Genomic DNA, 26,584 nt, shown 5'->3' with positions numbered 1-26,584 from the left:
AGTAAGGGTGCACCTATTAAATGCATTTTCAACTTGGATATTTTCATCCTATAGAGGGTTTATGAGGACATAACCCTACTGTAATTCAAGGAGCATCTATATTTTGTTATTTCCATTTTCATTCCTTCAGGGCTGTTTAATAGTAAGTATTTTTAATTTCCAGGAACATGGGGAGTTTTTAAACTTTTTTTTTTTGATTGCTAACTCCATTTTAATTTTTTTTATTTATCTGGTTTTCTCCAAAGGTGCTACTTTAAATATTTTGAGGCCATTTTGTTAGGTGCATATGTGTTTTTCATCATACAGTCTTCTTCACTGATGATTCCTTTTGCCAGTATAGAATGTCCCTTGTGGTCATTTATAATGCTTTTTTTAAAAAAAAGATTTTATTTATTTATTTGACAGACAGAGATCACAAGTAGGCAGAGAGGCAGGCAGAGAGAGAGGAGGAAGCAGGCTTCCTGCTGAGCAGAGAGCCCAATGCTGGGCTCGATCCCAGGACCCTGAGACCATGACCTGAGCTGAAGGCAGAGGCTTTAACCCACTGAGCCACCCCTATGCCCCATTTATAATGCTTTTTACCTCATGTTCCATTTATTTGATATTAAAAGTTCCATTTATTTGATATTAAAAGTCCTGGGTTCTTTTTTATTTCATTCATATTTTTTTAGTTCTTTATTTTCATCTTTGTTTTATACTTCCTTTTAAATGGATCACTGTTTTTTCCCCACATACTGTGCAATACTAGTCTTGTTATTTTTTATTTCTTTAGAGAGAGAGTGTGAATGGAGCTGGGACAGAGGGAGAGAGGGAGGGAGAGAGAGAATCCTAAATGGGCTCCACATGAGGCTTGATCTCTCAACCCTAAGATCATGACTTGAGCCAAAATCAAGAGTTGGAGGCTCAACCCACTGAGCCACCCACGCACCCCTACCAGTCTCTGTTTTGATTATTGACTTTATACCCAATTATAATTATTTTTATTAAGACTTTTCAGTTTTGTCTAATTTTGTTCTACTTGCCATTTATTTTTTCCCTTTCCTTCCTTCCTTTAGATAGGTTGAATTTTCTTTGGGTAGTTTAAAAGAACACATCTTATATTATTCTTACAGTGCTTACCTTTATCTTAACCTAAACTTAGCTTGTCTAAGACTTATCAGTGACTTCATTGTTCCCCAAATCACTCCTCACCTCATAACCATGAGACCTCTCCTGTATCAGACCCCTGTTTTCCCCAGTTTGCCCCCTTCTGAATTTCTCCTAAGAGTTTCCCTGGATACTTGTATTAGTGATGGGATTAGTGATACTTTGAGATGCGTATCAGTCTGCAGCCTGTGCAACTGTCCCATCTTGTTTGGAACCAGAAGTGACTTGATCTTTTAGAAAGTTCTTGCTTCTGACAAAATGGAGGGTAGAATTGATTGGGGTGACACTGGAGGCAGAGAGATACCCCTAGGGGTCTGTTGCAGTAGTGCAGGAGAGTTTAGGATGGTGGCAGTTCAATGGAAGGACTGGGGGAACATTGGTAATCTTGGTGTGTTTGTACTTGAGGAGTGTGGGAGATAGAGAAATTGATGAAGCTAAGCACGGTGGTAAATACATTACATTTCTCTACTTTTTTGTATTCTATTGTATTCTTTTTCGTGTTCTGTTCTCTTCCAAATTCCAGTTATCCTGTTTCTCATGAGATTAAACGAGGAAAAGCACGTGAAGTACGTGACATATCCTGGTCTAGAGGTGATCGTTTAAAAAAGTGAATGCTGATTTCCACCTTTCTGCCTCACACGACTCTATGAATGGGTGTAGGAAGGCTTCAGGTGAGCCAGGAGGAGGAAGTGGCTTTTGTCGTTTGTGTTGTTTCTGCACTGGAGAGCAGTGGATAATGTAATTATTTTATTTTGTTCTTTGTCACTTTAAATTTGAATTGCCGATGGGACATCGAGGTAGCAGATGCTTGGATATATCCATCTAGAGCTGATAGGAGACAGGGATTTGAGAATAGTTAGTAAAACTATAGGAGGTCTTCCAGCAGGGCACGACAGAGTGAGAAAGAGAAGAGAGCCTTGAGAAAACATTTATGGGTTGGATTTGGAAGAAGATCCACCAGAGAAAATGAGGAAGCCTGGATTCTTGTCCCAGTTCTGACACTGACTGGTTTTCTTAACCTTTGGAGAAACAATCCTTTCAGGGGCTTCTCGTTTCTTTCTTCTTCTTCTTTTTTTTTTTTTTTTTTTTTTAAGATTTATTTATTTATTTGGCAGAGAGAGAAATCACAAGCAGGCAGAGAGAGAGGAGGAAGCAGGCTCCCTGCTGAGCAAAGAGCCTGATGCAGGGCTCGATCCCAGGACCCTGAGATCCTGACCTGAGGCTTTAAGCCACTGAGCCACCCAGGTGCCCTGGGGGCTTCCCTTTCTTTTGAGCTTCTCTCTCTCTTCAACCCCCCTTTCCTCCTTCCCTCCCTCCCTTCATTCTAAATTAATTTAACAAATGTTTCATGGACACCTGCACAGGATACAGAACCACAGAGAAGGGGTATGTAAATCGGACTAACTGGGGGGGAAAGGGGAGTCAGAGGAGGCTTTCAGAATACATGTCCTTCAAACTAAGCGTTTGGGAATGAGGAGTAGTTTAGACAAGCATGTGCAAAGAGAGACCAAAAAAAAAAGTTGCAGAGTGGTGTACGGGCAGACAGAAGAGGCAAGCGTGGGTCTGGGAGGCAGGCCTGGCAGCCCCGGAGAGGTTCAAGGCTAGATCAGGGAGGGGCCTTGTGTGCTGAACCCGGGAACCTGGCTTTTATCCAGAATGTCAAGCCCACCCCAAACCTACTGAGGGCCCTGAGGTGGGGATGTGAGAAGGCAGGTGTGTGTTTTAGAGACCTCATTTTTTTAGTGTTGGGCATGTGGCATGAAAAGGGACCAGGTGGTTGGCAGGGAGACCAGAGAGGAAACAGTTACAGGTGACAGAGGAATGTTTATTTAACCACCGTGGAGCACCTGCTCCCTGCTAATCACTGGTCTGTGTGCTGCGGATCCCGCATGGGCCAGGACACGCAGGCCCCTCCTTTTCAGGGAGCTGGAAGTGATCCTGGAAGTGACAGACGGGGCAAGAGCCCACAGAGAAGAGGAATGTGAACGAGGCAGGATCTAAGGACTTGAAGGTACGTGAGAGGGCGGGGTTTCTGCTTTGGACCAGCCGGTGGACAGCAACACCACGCATGGCAATGGGGGGCCTGGCGGAAGAACTAAGGAGGGCCTCCGGGTGGAGGTGTCCTCAGCTAAACAGCTCTGGGCCTCTGCAGCTTACTTCTCTGCTAAATCAAAGAATGGAACTAGATGTTCAACTTGATTATATTCGATTCCATGACTGCGTCTCAGTGTCCGCCTCTGATGGTGGCTTCGCTGAGGACCAGACTTCCTTCTGCATCTCCCCAGAACCTCCTATGGGGCTGGCCAGTACGGTAGGGTTACTCGGGGTTTGAGGTGGACCTGGAACCCAGGGCTGTTGATTTCATTACTCTCCACGGGTCCTTGCTTTCCTCTGACCCCGCCAGTCGCCTCCTTGCCTTTGGCTTGCTGTGTAAACTGCCTCGGGCCATTCTTCCATATTCCTATCCCCTGCGCTCACAGAATGTTCCAGCTCCGCAAGCTTTTAGGATGGCTTGGGTCCACTCTGTGCATTCACAGAGAAGAGGCCTGGTGGCAGGTGGCGAGGTTTCCAAAGCAGTAGTAGGGCTAAGATTAGATCTCTTAATTCACTGGTCCCTCTGGCACTGCGTTCCCTCCCCTCCCTTGGTTCACACTGGGGTCCTCAGAGAGTGAGCTCTCAGGCAGGTATTTGTGCAGAAGTCTGGAAATGATTAGGTTTGTGTGTGTGGCTCGGAGACCTTGCATCAAGATTGCCAGGAAGCATCAGGTTCCTTTAGCTCCGACGGAGGGAGACGGTGTCCTTGAGGCCATGCTTGGACTCGGGCAGCCGTGGGCCTGCAGGTCCCTGTGTGGGTGCCCTCCGAAGGCTCCGTGTCAGGAATCATTTCACCCCAGGTGGGGACTCACACTGCTCTGCGCCTTCAAAGCAAAAGTAAAAAGTGCAGAAATGACCCGACTGAGTGTGAGAAGCACTTCTCGCTGGTAAGAGTTTCAAGTGCGGGAGAAAGAGACGTGTTGAAAGAACATTGACTTTCATCAGCTTTGAGCATCTGCTTTTTATTCTTTAAAAGGAAGCAACACCTCAAATTACAGCAGTCCCTCGGCAAGCAGGCACTTGAGATTTTGATCTGGGCAGATTCTTCGAGGGAGTGCCTCGCACGGAGCTCTTAGGAGTGATTTGTCGAATGACAGCTTTTGTGGGGAAGGGGACAGGGCAGCAAAGACAGGGAAGGAACGCCTCTGCGAAACAGCAAATGAGCCATTTCTCTCCTGCCTGGGTGCTAGTGGAAACTGTTCTCAGCAGACCCCGGAGACCAAATTAAAATAGATAGGAAACGAAAGCTAAACACCATGTTTAAAAAAAAAAAAAAAAAAATTAAAAAAAATTTTTTTTTATTTTTAATGCGGTGCCTGCTTCCAGAGCCCTCCTGCAGCGTGGGTCCCATCATCATTTCCCCTCTTTTATGTAGATTTTATTATTTTTACTGTGCCTGAAATGCCCAGCATAAAACTTGCCCATTAAGCATTTTCAATGTGGGGTTCCGTGACATGAAGTCCGTTCACAGTCATGTAGGTCACGGCTATCCTACAGCGGTAGTTTTTTTTATTTTAGGGGCAAGTTTCCCAAACGAGGCATCTTGGGAAGTGGGGAAGGGTCACCCCTAACTCCACAGCCCAGCATTACTGCTGTTCTAATGAACACGGTGGTCTCCGACGTCTTTCCGCTTATCCATATGGTTTTGTGCAGACCTGCAGCCGTGTTCAGGGAGGTGATATGTGAATTTCAGAGCTGTAAGGGAAGTTAAGCACAGTTCCTTCCGTTACCCCCTTTTTCAGATTAAGAGATGGATAGCTCAGAGGGACAGTGGCTTGTGTCGCTGGATGGTGGCGGAGCTGGGTCCAGAGTTCAGGTGCTCCACTGCCTGAGACCAGTGCCCTGGGCTGGTCTGTCTTTAGTTTCAAAATGTGTTATAAAAAATTTATCGGTGGTTTATTTTTAGGATAATCTTTCTCTCTCTCTCTCCCTCCTTCTTTGTGTGGTTTCTATGTCTGGATTTTTTAAAATGCTGTTTTCAAACAGGAATTTGTTTTATTTTTTTAATTTTTTAAAAGATTTTTATTTATTTATTTGACAGACAGAGATCACAAGGAGGCAGAGAGGCAGGCAGAGAGAGAGGAGGAAGCAGGCTCCCTGCTGAGCAGAGAGCCCGACGTGGGGCTCCATCCCAGGACCCTGAGATCATGACCTGAGCAGAAGGCAGAGGCTTTAACCCACTGAGCCACCCAGGTGGCCCCAGGAATTTGTTTTAAAGATTTTATTTATTTATTTGACTGACAGGTTACAAGTAGGCAGAGAGGCAGGCAGAGAGAGAGAGGGAAGCAGACTCCCTGCTGAGCAGAGAGCCCTGATGCTGGGCTTGATCCCAGGACTCAGGGATCCTGAGGAATTTGTTTTAAAGAAGAAAATCACAACATTGTTGTTTATTACTCGTGACCTCGATGCAGCCAACATTCTGGGCTGTCTTGCCTGTGTTCAGATATGACTCTACCCAGGATCTTCCTGCCTCCCCGCAACCCCCCTTTTGTTTTGCTGATTGTAGTAAAACCAAAGTTGAAAGGTGATTGTTGTTTTCTCAGGTTGGGGTTTTAGACTGTTGCTTTTCCTTCTTCAGAGCTCTTTCCCACTTTGGAAAATTGGGTGAAAACCTAGGGAAAGCAGAGCCTGTCCCTTAAGAACAGAATGTCTGCTTTTCCCACTTCACACCTTCAGGGCTGATCTGCCCGTTAGATCTCCCCTGCAGCCCCTCCAGGCCGGCAGCACTCACCTCCTCCTCCTGCTGGCCCGGGCCGTCTGTGGGAGGCGGTTAGGAAGCCAGAGGAGGAGGAGGACCGGGGTGCTGGGGTATATTGTTGGGCTCAGCCATGGCAACCACAACAGTAAAAGGAACAGGAGTAGCCTTGTGCGGCTTTGCAAATGGCCACGGTTCAGCCCTTATCTTGGGACTCCCACTCTGCCTCAGACAACCCGATTTCCCGGTAAGGTTAAACTTGGCCCGGCCCTCCCCTCCGGCCCTCCGTGATCAGCTTGGAATGGCCCTGGGGTAGGGGAGGGAGTGGGGGAGGGAGAGAGTCCAGAACCCAGTGAGACGTGCACCCAGCAGAAACTGGGAGCTCCTTCTTTTCCAGGACTGAGCACCTGACTTCAAAGAGCCTGCCCAACCTAACCAGTGAGGCTGGCAGGAAGGGGCAGCCCCGGGAAAGTCTCAGAAGACCCCGGAATTGGTCCATAGGGAAGCTGGGACGCACGAACCGCCTGGCACATGCGTTTTCCTTAAAACTGTAATTGAAGAAGACAGAGGAAGCTCCCCTTGCTTCATAATCGCCTTTTTTTCCGGGGCGGCAGCGGTGGGGGTGGGGAGAGGCACTTAGAATAGCATTTCTTTTCATTCAGCAAACAGATCATTTTCGGTGTCATTCCGTTTATTTTGAGTAGTGTTTCATCCTGAGCAGATGAAGAATTTTATTTTTTTAAACTCTGGACCGTGTTGCTTCCTACCCGGGGAAACTTGCTTTTTTTTTTTTTTTTTTTTTAAATGCTGATGAACCAAGTCTATGTGGTCAAGTCCTGAACTTTGAGTATGTTTCTCTTCCAAGAGGGCGAAAGCGTTGATTCTTCTTCAGAATCTTGTGAGTCTGACATTTCACTTGGGGAAGTCTAAGGAAGTTGGTGAGGGCTCCCATTAAGGAAATAAGCGTCTCTTTTTGCTCCTTATCACCTTTTAGTATCTGTCGTGCTGGCTCGGCACCGTGTGGTCTGGCTGGGCTCCCTCCCTGGAAGTCACATCCTGCTTGAGAGCCCTCTTTACAACCACCCACGTTTGTGGGTCTCCGGGCTCCACGGTGAGGAGGCAAAGGGGTGAAACCACCAGTAAACCAAGGGGTCGGCGCTCCCCGAAGCCCACTCACAATGTGCCTCTGGATTCAGGGAGATCTGCCTGTGGGGCTTTTGCACCCTCACTCACTCCTCACCTACAGGGCTCTGCTGTGCCCTTTTATTTTCACTTTTGTCATTTGAGTAGTAACGGACGGGGAAGTAGTTACTCAGTTTGTAAAACGTTGGGTGGTGAGGTCACAGATTCTGAGAGGAGCCTGCACTTTGTGCTGTTTCAGTCGGGACCACAGCAAGATTTTTGCTTATATATTTCGGGGCCGTTTTTGTTGCTCTTTTAAATGCAGTATAGGGGGGCCTGGGTGGCTCAGGGGGGTAAGCCTCTGCCTTTGGCTCGGGTCATGATCTCAGGGTCCTGGGATTGAGCCCCACATTGGGGTCTTTGCTCCGTGGGGAGCCTGCTTCCTCCTTTCTCTCTGCCTACCTCTCTGCCTACTTGTGATCTCTGTCAAATAAATAAAATAGGGGCACCTGGGTGGCTCAGTGGGTTAAAGCCTCTGCCTTCGGCTCAGGTCATGATTTCAGGGTCCTGGGTCCTGGGATCGAGCCCCACATCAGGCTCTCTGCTCAGCGGGGAGCCTGCTTCCCCCCCCCTACACCACCCCCCCCCCCCGCCTGCCTCTCTGCCTACTTAGGATCTCTCTCTCTCTGTGTCAAATAAATAAACAAAATCTTTTAAAAAAATAAATGCAGTATAACGGGGAAAAATAGAAAAGTTGCTTTCTTTCCCCGAGCTGCTGAACCCTTGAACACAACAGATCAGCAAATACAGATGAACTTCCACAGACAAATAATATTTCTTGTCTAGCGGTGAACTGAACATTGCACAAAAGAAAACAAAAACAAGGGGATTTTTTTTTTTTTTCGTGGAAGTAAAGATCAGGTATTAATTTCTGGACAGACCTTGTGTTGCACAAGTGAAATTAAAAACAATTTTTTTTCCCCTCTCTTGGTTATATTTTCTTGGCGTGGTTGAGCTCTTCTGCCTTCAAAAAAATTTGCTTAGTTGAAAAAGAGAGCAGTATTGAACATTGTATTTCATTTTATTGAATTGGAAGGACAATCATAAAATCAGAATTTTAGAGCTGATGAAAGAGTCTTTAGTCTAACCAAATGTTCTAATTTTACAGGGGAGAAATCTGAGGTGTGGTGAGGTTAAGGGACAAACACATGGCTCATTTGTATGAGGGCTGAGGCTGAAAACACAGCTGTCCAGAGACTCCTAGCTCCGTGTTTTTTTCTTCTTTGGGCATAGCTTTCTAGCTTCAGTTAGGATCTTTTTCTCTTACTGGGATTATTTTTTAAGTGGCTTGGTTTTGAAAATGTGTGATTTCAATGTCATTGTTCTCATCTTTCAAGAAGAACAACAACAATAACAAAACTTGACTCAGAGCACCTGGGTGGCTCAGTGGGTTAAGCCTCTGCCTTAGGCTCAGGTTGTGATCCCGGCTCAGGTTGTGATCCCGGGGTCCCAGGATTGAGCATCCCCACATCAGGCTCCCTGCTCAGTGGGGAACCTGCTTCTCCCTCTCTGCCTGCCGTTCCCCCTGCTTGTACTCTCTTTCCTGATAAATAAATAAATAAAATCTTAAAAAAAAAACAAACCGACAAAAAACCTTCCTCAATGAAATCACATTAGCATACAGCATGGAAAGTGTAAGTACTTAGACCACTCAGACTTTAATGATTATCAGTGTGCCTGAGCTATCTAGAAGTTTTAATCCTCTTTGGACAAAGGTTTATTTGTTTAAGAAAAGCTCAGCATTGTGTTCAGTGCGGCTGTAGACCTGGAGCCGGAAGCATCACCCCCTAGGTCTTGGGGGGCAGAGTGGGAGAGGTGGGGAGGGGTGGGGCCCGTGGGCTGCTCAGACACATTCTTGTTCCCATGTCCTTCCCGGGTTACTCAAGAGATAGACCAGTGCAGCCCTTCTTCAGTGCAAATCATGAATGACTAAGTGATGTGTTTAGATTTGAAGTTTCCAGGTGTTGTTCAAATAAATAAGGAACATAGTCTGTTTGCACTGCAGGTGAGAAGGTAATCATTCCGAGTGGACGTGGTTGCCACCCCCCCGCCCCCATCCTGTTACTCGCTATGTCATTATCTCTCGCTGTACCGAGGGCAGAGATGATTGGAGTGGGCAAACACCCTGTCCTGGTGTTCCTAGCCATAGGAAAGCACCGAGGGGGACACGTGTCTCCAGCGTGGGCAGGAAGGGGCTACCTTCTGTATCCTTGGGCAGAGCACCCCAGGGCCCCGTGGGTCTCCTCCCCCTCCCAGCTGGAGCTCAGGAGTGCTGTGGCTTTTGATTGGGGAGAACAGTACCGCCTCAAAGGACTTGATTATTTGTTTGTCCTTAGGTGTTGTGAAGGCTGATTTTCTTGTTGTTTCATCCTCATTTGGCTTTGTTAGCAGCGTATTAGAAAGTCAGAAGGCAGAAATGTTTGGTCCCTTTGGAAAGGCAGGTTGGTCATTTACTCACTATGGGCACTCTATTTAGGAAACTTTATACTGCATTTTACAATAATTTTTTCCTGAAAATGCTGAGATGGTGGTTTCCCCCCCATCTATGTGAATAAATTGAAAACATTCGAGGATTAAGCGTAGTGAGAGTTTTGCCTCTTTTATGAGAAATTTGGGGACTTGGAGACAACTAGAGGGGGACAATAACATAGAAAAAAGAATTTTTAAAAATGAAAAAAATTAGACTTAGCTCTTCAGAGACCACGAAAAATTTTTTAAAAAATGTAAGCGCAAAGAAACAAGGAAAGAATGGAATAGATGCTATTAAACAGCCATATTCTAAGTAGCTTTGCAATAACTGGGATCTGAAGGGAACGCAAGGCCGGGAGAGGTCTTAGGGACGTCTGGGGCGGGGGGCAGGGATTACAGCAGTTTGGTGACATCCTTGTGCTTGGAATAATGTTGTCCCTCATACTTGATAATACGTTAATAGTATGCCAAGGAATTTTCCTGATTTGTAATCTAAAGTGAAATCACCTCACACATACGCAGTCTGTGAAATCCTGTTAAAATAGAATGTGTGGGTAGGTGCCTCCCTGTCCTGTCTCCCTCCCCGCCCCAATGGGCGTCTCCACTTTAATATGGTGGCGTGGGTGGTACTCAGGTGTCCTGTGTAGTGTCTTAGAGAGGAGTCAGGGAGTCTTGCCAGAATTTTCCTTAAAATTCCTTCTGACAGAAGTATCCTATATGTAGCAAAGATGTTTAAGAGAGGGAAGAGTTGGGGCACCTGGTGGCTCAGTGGGTTAAAGCCTCTGCCTTTGACTCAGGTCATGATCTCAGCGTCCTGGGTTGGAGCCCCGCATCGGGCTCTCTGCTCAGCAGGGAGCCTGCTTCCCCCTCTCTCTCTGCCTGCTTCTCTGCCTACTTGTGATCTCTGTCTGTCAAATGAATAAATATTTTTTTAAAAAGTTTAAAAAAAAGAGAAGGAAGAGTTGAGAAAGTATTGGATGAAAAATGCCCCCCGTCTTCTCCTCTCTTAGCTTTCAGGGTCAACACTACCTTTCCCTTGAACATGAGAAGGGGAGAAAACCCTTTTCCCACTATTCCTGTGACAAGAGATTTCAAAACTCTCTCGGCTCACCTAAAGTAGGGGGTTGTATGACCTCTGACCAGTAGATCAGAAAGTAAATTTCTTTGATTCAAATATTCCTCCCCATAAAAGAATGCAACACTGTAATTCTTTCGAGTTCCTTAATGATTAGTCACTTTTGTTCCCTCATGTTTCCCTAGTAAAGATTTAAATATTTAATTTTGTGTACTCCTGGAATTAACTGCTTTCAGATCGTATATTTTAGTCAGTATATTGAAAGGCATCAAGTTGCTGACATTGTTAAGAGGAAGGAAAGAAAAAAAAACAAACCCACCTCCACATTTTCAGGAAGAAATCATTGTAAGATGTGGTATAAAGTTTCCAAAATAGAGTGTAAGATAGTGAACAATAATTTATCCTTTTTCTTGGAGATTTATTGTCATTTCTCTGAAACGATTACTGATAACAGTACAGTTACGATGCCCCAGAAGCTTGTAATTCTTCTAGATGTCTGGCCTCTGCCTGATCTGTTGTCAACTTAAGGGAAACCAGATAACCAAGCTTATAAAAATTACTAACCTGAACTGTGTACCTTAATTCGAACCCCTTTCTTTCCCCATCTGCCAGCTGGGTCCAAGGCAGTCACGGCCACATTCTGGGTGCCTGAGGCCAAGGCGGTAGGGGACGACTGTGCCAGGTTTCATGGGCTGTATGTGTGTGTGTGTATAGAAGGCAAGGGCTGCCAATGGGCATGACGTTTTTTATTGAGTAACGGCCCAAATGGGTACTGAATAAAATAATAAAAATAAATAGGGTTCCTTCTCTGCTTCAGTCAGTCACGGTTCTAGATGAATCCGTAAGAAGACGTCTGTGGAGGACTTCAGCGTTGACTCCAACAACGCAGAACGAGGAGGCCTGTTCGGTGTAGACCAGGAGTGTCGGGAGCAATGTCAGTGCCACGCGGCTTGTCCCACGTGCCTGGCCGGCGTTGTCGGGGGACTTGGGTGGAAACTCCTGGGATCCCTGTGACTTAGAGAAAAGTCCATGCCCGTGCACGCTCCCTTCTGCTCCGTCATCCCAGAGGGGTCGGCCGGAAGAGCACGAGTTTGTTGGCTCTGCCACGTCTGCTTCATGTCAGCTCCTTCCAGCTGAGGGGGCAGGGCCTGGCCATTTTTATGTGTACACCAAAATCCTTACCCGACTCATAATGGGGGGAGGAAGACAGAGTGATAAATGATGCTGTGTGTGTGTGTGTGTGTGTGTGTGTGTGTAACATTCTTCCCCCCAAAGTAGCAGCAGTGATTCTTTTCTGGAAAGAATATAAACCTGACCTTTGGAACTCCGAATATTTTTTTAAGACTTTATTTATTTATTTATTTATTTATTTATTTATTTTTATTTGTCAGATTGAGAGAGAGAGAGAGAGAGAGAGCATAAGCAGGAGGAGCAGAGAGAGAGAGAGGGAGAAGCAGGCTCCTTGCTGACCAGGGAGCCCAGCACAGGGCTCGATCCCAGGACCCCAGGATCGTAACCTGAGCTGGAGGCAGACGCTTAACTGACTGTGCCACCCAGGCATCCCCAGAATATTTTTTTCATGAAAGCAGTGTGTGCTCTAGCTGGGTCCCATGAAAGCCCACCAAGTCCCCTGAGGTCTTTAGGACCATGCCCATTGTAGTCTTAGGGACCGTGACTGCTAAAGGCCCTTCAGCGGATTTGGCCCATGGTTAGGAAGAACAGCCACTGGCTTATAGCATGACAGGGAAAAATGTCAGTAGAAACAGGTCATTGTCTCCCTGGTAAGATGAGCGACGCTAGCAAAGGGCCAGATGGGAAGTAAAACCACTTACTAACGTGGTTCCCGAGGCCCCAAATAAATGTGAACTAAGAACAGGAGGGAAGTTTAAGGTAAGGAGAGTTAAGAGTTCTTCCACTGGAGGAAGAACATTCTCACCTCAAGAACAAGCTGATTGATGAGGTACAGAGATTGACATCACCTAAGATTTGCAGACAGCAGTGGGAGGCCCTTCTCGGGAAGAATTCTACGGAAGGGAGCCATATATTGAATGGAGAATAATAATATATGACCCGTCCTTTTTCTTCTCACACTGAAATATGATTTTATTTATTTATTTGACAGAGAGACACACAGCGAGAGAGGGAACATAAGCAGGGGGAGGGGGAGAGGGAGAAGCAGGCTTCCCGTGGAGCAGGGAGCCCGATGCAGGGCTCCATCCTAGGACCCTGGGATCATGACTTGAGCCGAAGGCAGACACTTAAAGACTGAGCCCCCCAGGCACCCCTTGTTCGAGTGTTTAAATTCATTGTTAGAAAAATGAAACCCGTATTCAACACATTTAGGAGTCTTACATAGTTTAAATTTTTATGATTTCAAGACTTTGACATTAATATTTCTGCACCTTAGTGGTCCTTAAGGATTATGCAGGGCAAGGTTCTTCTGACTTTTATAATTAGCGTGCTGCATTTCCAGCTTTTCCTTCCCCAAGGTGGGTTGTGTTTTCCAGTAAACTCTGATAAAGGCTGATTGGAGCTGGGACGGCTAGGACAGGCTTCTGTTGAGCAGGGAGAACCTGTGACTTTCTGTCTGTGCTTGTCCGAGGTCACCAGTTTTCAAAGAACTTGAGTATAATTAAATACACTTTATAATAAACTAGGCTGAATATAATTTAATCTTTCCCTGAAGGTACTCCAGAGTCTTGGAGTGCTCTGGGGTCATGGTGAACATCAATTACCTTCTCACGGTAGGTGTGCAGAAGGAGGCAGATAATAGAGTTCCATCTGATTGAGTCCTGGCTGACCGGACATGTTCTGTTATCACAGGGAGCTCAGTTCGAGACTTTGGAACTGCTGCTTCCTGTGAAATTCGCAGGCAGGAGTGAATGCGATAAAGATGATCTCTCTGGTTTTGAGAGGTTGAAGGATGATAATCATTTCTGTAGACATTGTGGTACAGATAAAACACTCTTAAGTGTCTAAAACTCTCTCCTATAACTTGTCCATTATTCGATTCTTCTTCTTCTTCTTCTTCTTTTTTTTTTTTTTAAAGACATTTATTTAATAGAGAGAACCCGTGAGAATGGGGAAAGGCAGAGGGAGGGACAGATCCTCAAGCAGACTCCCCATGGAGTGTGGAGCCTTGATGCAGGGCTCGATCTCACGACCCTGAGATCATGACCTGAGCTGAAACCAAGAGTTGGACGCTTAACCCACTGAGCCACCTGGGCACCCCCATTATTTGATTCTTATGACAGTCCTAGGAATGAAGCCTGGCAGCTGGCATCCCATTTGGACAGACGCAGGTGGACCTCACCAAGTTGAAGTGACTTGGCGAAGATCATATAGTGTGTAAATGGCGGAGGCCACTTGACTCCAGAATCCAGTGTTTTTATTAACATTCCAAGGGTACTAGACATTTGCACATCGTAATATTTTTGACTGCTTACTGTGTTCTCTGTGGTGTGTTTATCAGCTCACTCAGTCTTCATGAAAGCCCTGTGAGTAGGTAGATCTTGGTTCGGTGGATACTATTATGATTGCGATGTTTAGAGGTGAGGACCCGAGGCATACAGAGAGGTTAGGGCATGCAGCTGGGGAGTGGCGGGGCTGAAATCTGAACACAGGAGCTTGGGCTGCGTGGTCTAGGCTCTCCCCTTCATGCCTTCCTGCTACTCAGTGTTCAGACACACCAGTGTGAGGAAAATCAAGATGTGTCTATGGGCACCTTCCTATCTGGAAAGACCTCTGCCTGGTCGTTGGGTCCGGAATCATCTGACAGACGTTTTGAGCCCAGGTCGGCCATTCTGAGATACTTAGCCCTGTGGCCCAGTTTCTTCATCTCTACAACAAAGATGCAGAACACCTGATTTCTTTGTAAGAATGAGACGAGGTTTGTGTGACGCGCCGAACACAGTGCTTGTCCCATAGCCTTTATCTGTAAAAATTGTTTCGATGATCGTTTAGTCACAACGGCCAAAGCCAGATCAAAACTTTCCAAAGAAGCCATCATATTTGTTTCCGCTTGTATGAATGTGTATGTGTTAGTGGGGGTGTATTGTCTTTCTTGAGTCTTGAAAACAGGCAAAGCTGATAATTAGGTTTATTAATACCATTATACCCTGCTGCCCTTGTCTCGGTGTTCCACTTTGTATCCTTAGAGAGCTAGCAAGCTGTCCAAGAACCTGACGTGATCGTCCGAATTCTTTGTCCTGTAGTCTCTCTGTGACTGTGATGAAGTAGATGTTCGAGCACAAAGAATGATGTTGATGTCTGTGGTTGCCAACAATTCCATAAACTCTGTAGAGCTCATTAGCAAGTACACAACGGCCACGCACCACCTAGAGCTGCCATTTGCTCATCATTGCAACCACCTTTGCTTGGCTTTTATCTGTGTGTTCGAGGTACCTTCTCAGTAGCTGTTTGCTGTCCTTTACCAGGCTTTCTGGGCAGTGTGCTTTAGTGGGAGGAATCCTATTGGGATAACTGTGGTACCTACTTAATAGATAGAACTGGAGGTAACGGCGTAGGAGGAGATTTGGACTTTTAATATACCTCATTTTGCTTTTTTATTTCTTATTTTTAAAAAAAAATTTTTTTTAAGATTTTTTATTTTATTTATTTATTTATTTTTGTAAAGATTTTATTTATTTATTTGACAGACAGAGATCACAAGTAGGCAGAGAGGCAGGCAGAGAGAGAAGAGGAAGCAGGCTCCCCGCTGAGCAGAGAGAGATCCCAGGACCCTGGGATCATGACCTGATCTGAAGGCAGAGGCTTAACCCACTGAGCCACCCAGGCGCCCCTTAATATACCTCATTTTGTAATAAATACAACCCTTCCCATCTTTTAACATTAAAAAAAAAAAGATATTTATTTATTTTAGACAGAAAGAGAAAGAGAGAGAATGGGAGTGAGTATGGGAAGGAGCAGAGGGAGAGGGAGGAAGAATCGTCAAGCAGACGCCCCACTGAGTATGGAGCCTGATGCAGGGCTCCATCTCAAGACCCTGAGATCCAGACCTGAGCCGAAATCCAGAGTTGGACCTTCCCTGACTGAGCCACCCAGGTGCCCCTTAACATTCTTTTAAGTTTTAAATAGGGCTTTTAAAAATTTTTTTCCCCATTTTCTCCGACTGTGCATGGTAACACCACATCGGCACTTCCAGGGGATGCATCTCTCTTCTTGCCTCGTAGGAGTTTATATTCATTCTTTCAGTGAATTTTACAGAGTACCCACTTTGTGCCTTGTACTCTCTAGGTTTAGGGGATCAAATGAAGAACAACACAGATGAGATTCCTGCTATCGGGGAGCTTGGCCACTCTGCCTGAGGATGGCCGTGATGAAAAGAGTTCATAACAATTTGGGACCTGGGACCCCTCCAGGGAATTTCTGCCCAGGCATCCCAACCCCACCCATCACCCCCAAAAGCATGAAGCTCACATGACATTATGTCAACACTCATTCAAGGGGAATGAAAGGCACAGGTAGTGTTTGCAAATGCTAAAGTCGGTTGCAGTTTGAGTCTTTTTTTTTTTTTTTTACCTCCTTTCTTATCGCCTGTTATTCTTTAGTCTCATTCTCAATTTTCAGAGCTTAGTCACTATTGCCTACATGTTTCCTGACATGTAATCGGGGGACCCAAGGGCAGGGGGCACGGGGTGCTTGAATTGCACCATCTGCGAAGGGGACCGGCTGGGCAAGAGGATAGCACGCTGCGTGGCCAGGTCTGACTTGAGACGGCACTCACGACATCTCTGTTGAGTTCAGTCTGTCTGGACAAGTCACTCTCTCTCTACCTCCATTTTCTCATTATTCGGAAAAGGAGTTGAAAGAGAAGGATTTTCTCAGGTCCCTGCCAACGCTGCAATGTTGTGATTCACATGTTCCTGAAAAGTTGAGTGTACTTATTTCAATAAAGGGAAATACATTTTCCAGTGAGCCTGGAAATCTATTTTCCAATTATCCTCTCCCCTGGTTTATAACTTAGCATCAGTGTGTTGTGGCTTCTAACACTGTTGGCTGCTCTAAGCCCATCAAGAGGTTAATTACCTGTGAAGAATGAGGAGCTTCTGGAAAGCTGTAAAGTGTTCCAGAGAACTTTGGAGCTAATCTCTTTGGTAATGGGAATAAATAAATGGTCCTTCATGTATCTGGTTTCCAGGAGGAGGTAGAGCAGTATGGTCTGTCTCTGCTGCACAAAGTCAAGTTGCTGGTAGAGGGGAGTAGTGTAGATCATGGGCAAGCTTATCGGTATCACCCTCTTTCTCCTAGAGATTATTCAGCTGGAGCACAAATGATGCTTTTAAAGGAAACAACTGGGTCCTTCCATGTTCTCTTAGGAACGCAGAATAGTACCAATTTTTTTTTGTTCCATCTCGCTCTCCTGGAGTGGTTAAAAACTCCAAACGAGGAAACAGATGAGGAATTTGTACAAAATTATTATTTTTTAAAGATTTTATTTATTTATTTGACAGAGAGAGATCACAAGTAGGCAGAGAGGCAGGCAGAGAGAGAGGAGGAAGCAGGCTCCCCGCTAAGCAGAGAGCCCGATGCGGAGCTCAATCCCAGGACCCTGAGATCATGACCTGAGCTGAAGGCAGAGACTTAACCCACTGAGCCACCCAGGCACCCATAAAAAAATATTTTTTTGTTATAGATTTTATTTATTTATTTGACAGGCAGAGATCACAAATAGGAGAGAAGCAGGCAGAGAGAGAGGAGGAAGCAGGCTCCCTGCTGAGCAGAGAGCCCGATGTGGGGCTCAATCTCAGGACCCTGGGATCATGACCTGAGCTGAAGGCAGAGGCTTTAACCCACTGAGCCACCCAGGCGCCCCCAAAATTATTTTTTTAATTGCCAACAAAGTTCATCTCCTTTTCCACTCTTTTCCATCTGGAATAGAACAGCCCCAGATCCTAAGCTTGCTTTCCTATGACTTCCACAGACCTCACGCATTGCAGTCCTATAGCACTGCCTGACTCACAAGCTCTGTCCTAAAGAATAAGTATTGTCTCCGTTTGTTCTCGAATATGCCAGGCAGGAAATCCCCTCTGCCTATAGGGAAGGTAGTATATTCCAACACACACACACACATACACACACACTTATCACTAAGCACATCTGTTCCCATGCTTCCTTTCAGTAAAGCACCCCGGAAAAAGAGAAAGCTGTCTAACCAGCTTCTGGTGGCTGTCAGGGATGTCATTAGTGGGAATCTCAAGATACTAAATTAAATTTGATGAAGTAGTTTATTGGCAGTTTTGGAAGGGCATTACTTTTTAGATAGTCCCGTTTGTCACTGAGCAGGAGGAAAGCAGGTTGAATGTCACCGGGAATATTTTGTGGAAAGCGGACATACAAAGACTTCCCTCTTTTCGCCATTACCCTTGGATTTTGGGGTTGTCGTATTAAGTCCAAAAGGCCTGGACATCCAAGAGGATGTTACAACTTGTGAAAAATTATTCAGCCTTTGGGGTTTCGGTATTTCTGAAATTGGTTGGCGTTTTACAGAGAAGGCCAAAGTTGGGGGTTTTGCCTGTCTTTGATAAGGGAAGCCTTGAGCTGTTGACTTGATGTTCATGTACCAGCTTGCTTGCCTCTGGTACTGGGCTGAGAACCGTGTCTCCACTGATTCTATCTGTAACTTCAGAGCTGTTTTAAGAATTCTTTATTGGCTTGGCACCAAGCGTGCATTTCTCAAGTTATAGGGAGTGATGGACTCCCAAGAGACAGACATTGTTTTAGCCCCCACATCCCCCAATCCCTTTATAATAAAAAGGCTTTGTGGGGCCCCTGGGTGGCTCAGTACGTTGGGCCTCTGCCTCATGGTCTCAGGGTCCTGGGATCGAGTCCCGCATCGGGCTCTCTGCTCAGCGGGGAGCCTGCTTCCTCCTCCTCTCTCTCTCTCTCTGCCTGCCTCTCTACCTCCTTGTGACCTCTGTCTGTCAAATAAATAAATAAAATCTTTTTTTTTTTTTAAAAAAGGGCTTTTTAAGTAAAGCCTCTAAATGATATATGTCATTGTCAAGGGAATTCGTCACTTTATTTATTCATTTATTTATTTTTTGTCTCCCATCTTGATACTTTTTACTTTAGGGAACCACTACGATACAGTATATATAAATCCCAGAGCTTGAAAATGAACTGAAGAGCTAATGTGATTAGAAAGTTCTCAAGTCAGTGATACAGGAACCCAGTGACATGTAATCCACACGGCGTCCCTCAGTGAGCTGGGTTTTCAAGGGACTGTCACATACCGTTGCCGATGGAAGCATGATGGTGCTGGAAGTGGCCGCATAGGAAAGTACAGATTCTTCACGCCTTATATTCTGTTTGGTGAGGATTTCTGGCGGAGACATTTTGGTGGGGAGGTCTCCTGGTTGCTATGGCAATACCGATTGACAGAGTTTTGGTGACTTCACGAGTACCAAATAAAGTTACAGCAAAGGCATGAAAATATCAAGCAGATCGTGTGTCTTAAATACAAATATTTCATTTAAATTTGTAAGCATCTTTGTCTTTGTTCCTCATAGTGTGTTTGTTATCCTGTGTGTGTGTGTGTGTGTGTGTGTTTCTTCTTTTATTCTAGGCTGCTTGAGGAAAAATGCTGATTCATAGTGTCATTGTCTTTTGTTTTCCCAGGGAAATTCTGGGTCTGTTTCTAAGTTCATTTTTCTATAGCCCAGGGTTTAATCTCTCTAGATAAATCTTTATTTTTTTTCCCTCTCTTACAGACACAAGGCATTTTGCTTTGTTTATGTTAATAAATGTCAGGCTAGTCCCAAAGAATTAGAAGAAATGCCAGTCATTTCCTAGAGCTCTTGAGCATGCTTTCTTTCCCCTCTGTTTCCTAATACATTGAACTTTCTAGAGTTTACATTTTAGGCATTTGAAGGCAATATTAGGAGATTCTAAGATTTTACTGACAGTATCTAGAAGATCTTGTCATCACTGATCTAGAACACATATAACAGGGGGACCCTCGTGGAAATGTTCTCATCCAAGAAGTTTAAAAGGTTTATCTTTTGGAGAAGAAGAAGTTTTTCAGATACATCATATAGATTTTGCCATAGTGAGGTGACTGGTGCTTTCAAATAGTAGCCAGCAGACAGTTTGGCTTCCTGGTGGTAATTATATGCCATGGGCTTGGTGGTTATTATTTTAGAAACTGAGTTCATCATAGACTCCCCGAGCATGTAGAGTAGCACACCCTGATTGTTCCCATTAAGATTGTAATTCCATCCAAGGTTTATAGTGTCATTGTAGAAACTAGATGGAATTACAGCCCCGTGCACATTTTGGAAGGCTGCATTATTTATTGAAATACGTTATAAAGTTAAATAATTTTGTAAATATCCAGCAAGTACTTGGGACTCAGAAACATAATCTTCGCCACATAGAAGGTTCTTAGTAAATATTTGTTGTTTATTTGGTTGACTTCGTTTACATCTTTAAATAAATTATGTTTAAAAAAAAATCTGGAGAGGCTGTACTTGTATTTGTAGGATTAAAAAAAAAGAACTCTTGCCTTGAAATGCTTATAAGGTTTCCTGCTTGTTAATTGATGGAAATATTGGCTCCACGTAGGAATATATTATTGAATCTCTTCTGTTTCTATCCTAGAATGTAAAATTGAGTGGGTCTAGTGGTCAAGGGTCGTTATTTCAGATAAGTCCACTTGTCCCAAGTAATCTGTTTTATCTAAACATCTCTTTTCGGCATCATGTTCCTAAACCCGTAGGTCGCATGCCTTTGAGGTAGACCCCTATGAGGTGAATAATTATTCAACCAGAAAAGTTGGCTGTCTGTTGGAGTATTGGATGGATGCCTTTCTTACTGGTCTTAATTAGGGCAGTTACTGTTAAGATAATTCACTAACATGGTGTGTTACCAGATTTGAATAGCCTCTGTTTTTCATGCCCCCCGGACATACTACTTCAGAAAAGCATAAGGTTAGAATTTCACAAGCTAGATCACGCATTTCAGAGTCTGATATAGTTTTTATTTTATTTTTTTTTAAATTTTATGTATCTTTTCTAAGTAGGCTCCTTGCCTAGTGTGGAGCCCAGTGCGGGGCTTGAACTCCCGACCCTGAGATCGAGACCTGAGCTGAGATCAAGAGTCAGACTCGTAATCAGCTGACCCATCCAAGTGCTCCTGGTAGGGTTTTTAAGTTGTAGACTCTGTTACATATCTGGGGATGATTATATATACTCTGCATAACAAATTATTACTGAATAATAATTCAGTTATTATTAGATGCTAGACGTTAGATGAATATGATGTGCAATGAATTAAGGTACTGAAATTCAATCACTGCCTGTTAGTAGTCAAGAAGCTAGAAGTCATATTTTGAGTATTTTTTTTTTTTAATTTGCAATTTGGGGAATTCACAGGCATGTATGGACAAGGTTTCAAAGCTAAAAAAAATTCAGTGAAGGAAGTTCTGTATTATGCTATCTTTTAATTCTCAGAGATAAATAACATTATATTAATAATCCATTACTTATGAATGTATTTGTTCTGGAAGCACTCCAGTTTTAAGGGTTCGTAGATAGAACTGAGATAACAAATAGGTAGAGCTAAAGTCAATGCTTTCTGTTCTTAAAAGAATTTATTGAAAAAGAAGATAATCTTTACCTTGTTATCTTTCTGTTTAAGGGCTTAAAAATCCTTAGAGAATGTTTCAGCTTTTAACAGTTTAAAGGTTGAACAATGACTTGTCCCTCTGTCTCCTGATTTATTTTGATGGAAATTCCAACCTTTTTTTTTTTAATCACCTGTAAACATTTTATGTTAACCCTATGAATTACACAATGGTTTAACTCAGTAGAACCTCTTGATACACCTTACAGTGAACAAAAAGCAGTATTTTCTTCTTCAGCTTCTCACAGGGAGTACTGCTAGATTTTATATAAGAAGTTAACTTTAAAAGTGGTGGCTTTTTGTGTGTGGTGTGGGTGCAGCAATATTGTGCATTTCTTTCAAACGGGTCTGTGGGTGGGGGAACTACCTATGGTGCTCTTACTACTTACTCACTCACTTGTTCCTCACCAGAAAAGGGGAAACCCAGTGCTTAGTACCCACTCATTCTGAATAACCGGGCTGGGGGCTGGGGGCTGGTAGGATGGAAAGGCCACTGTTCTTCAGCAGAAGACTTCGTTATATGATAGCTTGGCCAAATGCAGTTTTATTCCTCCCTTTTTTTTTTTTTTAAAGATTTTATTTATTTGCCAGAGAGAGAAAGAGAGAGAGAAATCACGAGCAGGGGGAAAGGCAGAGGAGAAGCAGACTCCCTGCTGAGCTGGGAGCCTGATGTGGGACTTGATCCCAGGACCCTGAGATCATGACTGGAGCCAAAGGCAGAAGCTTAACCCACTGAGCCACCCAGGCATCTCCGCTTTAATTCTTTTACTATCAGCATTTATTACAGGTTATTGTACAGTGACACTAGTCATCAAAATGGCATACGACAGTGAACAAAATTTATAGTGTACTTACACATTCATGGACATAAACAGTGAAAGCACTAAAGTCCTTTCCCAGGTAATAAGTGATTCCTGGAGCCAGAAGTAGAAGGCTAGTTGTGTATTTGTGTATGTGTATGTGCATGGTATTTGGAGAGGTTAACAAATACTGGTTCATTGACCATTTCCTTGTTTTTCCTATAGAATATTCCTTTTTTTTTTTTTTAAGATTTTATTTATTTTACAGAGAGAGAGAGAGCCAGAGAGCATGAGCTGGGGTGGGGAGGGGCAGAGGGAGAGGGAGAAGCAGATTCGCCACTGAGCAGGGAGCCCGATGTGGGGCTCGATCTCAGGACCCTGGGATCATGACCTGAGCCGAAGGCAGATACTTAACCGACTGCGCCACCTGGGCAAGACCCTACAGCAGATGTCATTCAGTGTGCTTCTCGTTTGTTTTCCATGAGGCCTGTGTCACTTCTAGAATATGAAGGTGAATTAATGAAGACTCTAAAACACTCGTAATTTAAGAAGGGGGGGGACACTTGCATGTAAGACCATAAATGTATAGGTTATGCCACAAGTTCAAAGAAATTGAATTGGATAGCCATAAGAAGACATTATCTTTCCTACATAGGAAATGCAGGTAAAGAATGTCAGTGGTCAGGCGACACCAGAAACTACGGGAAGTCAGGCTTGTCATTAACTATTGTGTGGCCTTTGGCAAGTAACCTAAATTCTCTGGGCCTCAGGGAAAATGAGGAAGTTGGATTATATCAGTGGTTTTCAGTTGTATCTTCAGAACCCGTTGGAGTTGCTCTAGGTCCCCCACCAGGCCTCTTCCAAATAACCTGAGAGCTTGGGGTGGGGAGCGAGGTTGAGGCCCAGGAAACGTTGTGTTGTAGTAGCGAGTAGGCGTTTTCAGTTCGTGGGACCTCTAAATCAAATGATTTTCAAGACCTTTTCCAACTCTTACATTCCAGTCAATCCCGAGGGGGGGAAAAATCATCCTTAGTCAGCAGGAAGCATTCTAATAAGGAATCAGGGATCCACAGAAGAACACTTTCAAATGGGAGAGGAGGTATGGATTTGATCCTTTCCAAGGCCTGCTGCTTGTCCGTGGTCAGATAATTGAAGATCTTTCCAAAGGCCTGGAGAGGAGAGCTGAGAAAGGTTATTCCTCTCTATAATCTCTCCTTCAAAGACATTGGGGATAAGAGGGCAAAAGGTCCCTGCGGTCGAGAGGGACCTCTGGATGTCCCTGTGTCTTCATGTGATCAGTCATGGGCTGGCTTTGTTGGCCCTGTGGGCTGCCTCAGAGTAACAGACAGACGCGGAACACGGTGGCCATCTGTCATCATGCCAGACCAGGGAGGGGCTGGGAGAACCATGGCGTGAGCTGGGCCCCTGCTGGAGGCTCTGACCGCTCCCTGCCACCCAGACCCTGGCCTGCACCCCTGCAGCTTGGGCTCAGTGGAAAAGGGGACGAGGGGCAGGGGAAGAGAGAAGCCTGTAGGGATCCAGAGTGCTGATACCCATGGTGGCAGCAGAGCCGTTTGCCAAGAGGAAAATTCTCTGGCACTCGATGCCAAGCATGTTTGTACTAGAATGGGGTTCAAAAACTCCAACAGAACACTGTCTGTTTTTAAGGACTCATGTGAAAGGTTTGTTTGTCCCAAGCCTCAACCCAAGAGTCTGCCGGTCATAAACACGATCCGGTCGGCCCCGGACCCATGGATGGTCATCGCCAAAATTCAGAGGACGGGACGCAGGGTGATGTCATCTCTCTGATGAGGAGTGGGAAAGAGTTCTTCTGAACACATCTGCCTTATGATTAGCAAGGGAGGGCTCCGTGTTGGAAGACCCTGCGGGACAGTTAGCAAAGGGGAAAGTTGAAACAACCTTACAGGCAACGAAGCCGAGAAACCGCCCTCTTTTTCCTTACAGTCACAATTAGTTTTGGAAGGCTGTCAGTGGAGAAGCTCAGGGCGGTGAATTCAGAAGGCAGCTGTGTCGGCTGCATCCGTGGGGCACCACGCCTGTCTCACACCTTGTCTCAGTCCCCGGCGAAGAAAGCGGCATCCTGCCTGCCGCTGGACCCCCACTCGGGGACTTCTAGACTTCCACTCTGAACACTCAAGGAAGTGGTTGGTCGCATGACAAAGGCAGCCCTCTTTGGCAAGTAACTTTTTTTTCTTTTGCAAAAGCTCGATGGAAGAAAGCAGAAGGAAGGATGCCTCTCCGCTAGTGTTCTGGAAACCTGGATCTCATCAGCTTTCTGGTTGGTTTTGGCTGTCGAGGCTCCTGAGGCCAGAACCACCGTGAGCCAGGTTTCTGAGGTTCCTCCTGACCCACATTGGCAGGCTTTTAAGAATAACTATCATTCCAAGTTCTGCTAAAATATATAACTCAACAAATAAATAGGTATAAAGCGTATGAATAGAAGTAGCAAAGGGAGGTTAGTGGACCCAAGAGTGACAGCCTTGCCATGAAAAATACTATAAAACACTCTTTGGAAGGTTGTTGCTTATGCTGTTACTGCACAGTAAATGGAGAGGCTCTGACCCATTTCTCATGATCCGTGATTTCCCATTTCTCTGCGGCAGGTTTGAGGTGCTGACCCCCTACAGATTTTCTTGGGGGGAGGAGAAAAACCCCCAAAACTTCCCTCGTTGTCTGTCCCTAGTTTCTCCCAAGCAGTGTGTGGGCAAGTTCAGCGTCCTGGTAAAAGACATGAAATGTCATGCTCACATCTTCCCTTCTTTTTCCTTCTAGAAATGTTCTTTATGTTGTTGAATGGGAAATCCTCAAATAGAGGATTACATAACGTTCTCTGATCGCGCGTGCATGTGATAGACAAGAGAGCGGAGAGCCCAACGGAGAAGGGAGTGTCTACGGGCTTGGACCCGGTGCTCAATGCATCCCAGTACGGATATTGACAGGTTGGGGGGGGGCAGTTCTAAAGGAGAATGAGCTGCAGACCCAGAAGATGTCAAGAGTCCGTTGTTCTTCACCTGCGATGCCCGCGTTTTATCAAGGCTCTTCCCGACATGACCGTCGCAGAGGAGGGAAGATGCTGAAGCCCGGTGTACGGGGAGTGGTTTGTTACCCAGGGCGGCTCTCATTTGCAAGGCTCTCCTGTGTTCAGAAGAGTCAATGTTGGTGCTTTCGGTGTTCCTCCCCACCCCCCCGGCCCCTCCGCCCCCCCAGCTTCTGCTATCTGCCGTGCATATATTTCATTTGGCATTTAAGCGCACGGTTCTTAAAACTGCTGACGAATGATCTTCCTTTAACATTTTGCTGGCACCGCCGTCTCACTGCAAACGCTCTCTGCATGTTCTTGGGAAGTTGCATAATTGTAGGTACTCTCGTTTACTGTGCAGTGTGCTCGGTGACTAATGGCCTAATCAGGACTTGGAAAATATATAAACAGTTCAACAGAAGCCATTGATTCCCTGAGCTCTTTTCATCCCGACAAGGGTGAGCTAAGGGGAGTTAGAAAGACGGAGGTGTGCAGCCTTTGATGCGTGGCAGTTCACGGCGGTTCCCACAAACCCCGTGCGCTGTTGCTCATTGATGCCGGGCGTCCTGTTTCATATGCATGAGCCCGCGGTGCCAAATGGGCGTCCTAATTGGCTCTTCCTTGGTATTCCCTAATGTGGATGTCATGTGTGTTACCACTTTTTCCCCCTTTCTTCTCCATACTCCTGAAGCGGACGGCTTTGGAGAGGCTGGCTGTCTCATCTCCTGCGTTGCCCGTTGTTGTTGATCCGGGTTCTGGTTCTCTTGTCCTCAGCGGTACTGTTCCTTCCAAAACACCCTGACAAGGTGCACGGAGGTAGATATTGCAGTAGGGACAGAGTATCCCAGAGAGGACCCAGGTGTCACCCTGGAGCCCTCTCCGGTGGGGGAGGAGGAGTCATCACTGTCACGTTGGGAATGTATTAGACAGCCCCTAAATTCCGCATCTCGTCCCCGCCCAGTCTCTTCTCATGCCAGATTTGCTGTCTCTTAGCTTGACCGCTGATTGAATTTCTCCATTTTTGATGACGTCGCAGAATCTCTGGAAACTAACATCTCACTGGCGGAATAATTCAGAGCATCCGAAAAGAAATAATTAATGGCGTGTTTTCTGAAATAAGACACATGTCTGTTCATTCATGAAGGAAAACAAAACAAAACAAAACAAAAAGAGTTCTTTCACATGTTCCACGTCCCACATTCGTGGTAATGTCTGGACGTCTTTCTGGCTGTCTAGGAATTAGAAGGCCGCCAGGCTTCTTTCCGGAGAACAGTGAATGACCACTCACCACTGTTACTTGTTTCGCTTTTAAGTTTTAAGCTGCTGGAGCATAAGAGTGTAATGGGTTTCCCATGCCTTCCAGGACGCTGTCATGCTTCACTCTCTTGCTTGGGCGACATGCCCTCACCCTCGTGTGGGAACTGCCGTGGGCCTCTCTT

General features: G+C 45.3%; 1 protein-coding gene across 7 annotated transcripts in view; it reads left to right on the top strand.

Annotated features, from left to right (window-relative positions):
* Positions 1–26,584, top strand: part of ATXN1 (ataxin 1) — a 401,941-nt gene that overhangs the window by 52,167 nt on the left and 323,190 nt on the right. The window contains exon 1 of one of the 7 annotated variants that reach the window (XM_045085056.1): positions 2,442–3,157. The exons of 5 other annotated variants lie outside the window; for them this stretch is intronic. The gene's annotated coding sequence lies outside the window, so the exon portion shown is untranslated. Of the gene's footprint in view, positions 1–2,441; positions 3,158–5,581; positions 6,183–26,584 lie in introns of those variants that run through there. One more of the 7 variants, XM_045085055.1, reaches the window with a different exon arrangement.

The sequence above is a fragment of the Mustela putorius genome, unplaced genomic scaffold, assembly GCF_011764305.1.
Source record: "Mustela putorius furo isolate JIRA1106 unplaced genomic scaffold, ASM1176430v1.1 tig00000831_pilon_pilon_pilon, whole genome shotgun sequence".
NCBI lineage: Eukaryota > Metazoa > Chordata > Mammalia > Carnivora > Mustelidae > Mustela > Mustela putorius.
Note: the sequence above shows the minus strand (reverse complement) of the source record. Positions and strands in the feature narration are given on the sequence as shown.